This window comes from Trachymyrmex cornetzi, unplaced genomic scaffold, assembly GCF_001594075.2.
Source record: "Trachymyrmex cornetzi isolate Tcor2-1 unplaced genomic scaffold, Tcor1.1 scaffold16, whole genome shotgun sequence".
NCBI lineage: Eukaryota > Metazoa > Arthropoda > Insecta > Hymenoptera > Formicidae > Trachymyrmex > Trachymyrmex cornetzi.
In genome coordinates this window covers 6944041-6944839 of record NW_017296201.1, presented here as the reverse complement: position 1 = coordinate 6944839, position 799 = coordinate 6944041, and positions in this window count along the sequence as shown.

Here is a 799-nt window from a genome sequence, read left to right as displayed (position 1 = left end):
TAGGTAGGGACGATAAGTATGGACAGGTAGGAATCAATACATCATATGTACATACTTGATAATTGGAAAGGAGGAATTAAAAAAAAATTGAATAAAATTTTTAATTAATTCAAAGTTTTATTTAATTAGGGAAGATTGGGGTTGAAAGTAACACGAGTAAGTTGTAACACTTATATAAAAAAATGTTATAAATACAAAATATGCAAATGTAAGGAAGAGACAAAAGTTTGGAATAAATATGTTATTCTATAAACTTCTATTTCTTCCCTACGCTTTTGTATTTTGTTCATAACGTTTTTGTGTAAGTGTTACAACTTACCCGTGTTACTTTTGATCCCAGTCTTCTCTATCGGCATCCCGTTCCAATTATCAAATATGAAAATAGAATTAATTAATTTCAAATTTTATTGATTTTTCAGCTACCCTAAAATTAAACTCTTTTGTAAAATTCTGTATGCGTCTAAATTATGTAACGCGTTAATATTGTAATAAATTTTATTGTAAATAAATGTATGTACTTATAATAGTATTAGGCATGTATTATAAAATGTATGTAAACTATGTCCAGATAAATGCCATTATATACTCACTTTTGTAATTTGCCAATAATTACTAATAAGTTATTTACGGTAATATATATATCCGTATTGAATATCTGTTCAATACAGACAGCATTTATCTTGTCGTAGTAAACCAAATTGTTGCGTAATTTAAATGTAAATTATACGAAATCGCCGAAACATATAATAACAAAAATTGTTTATTAATTTAATATGTTTAATAAATATTTAATTAAAAA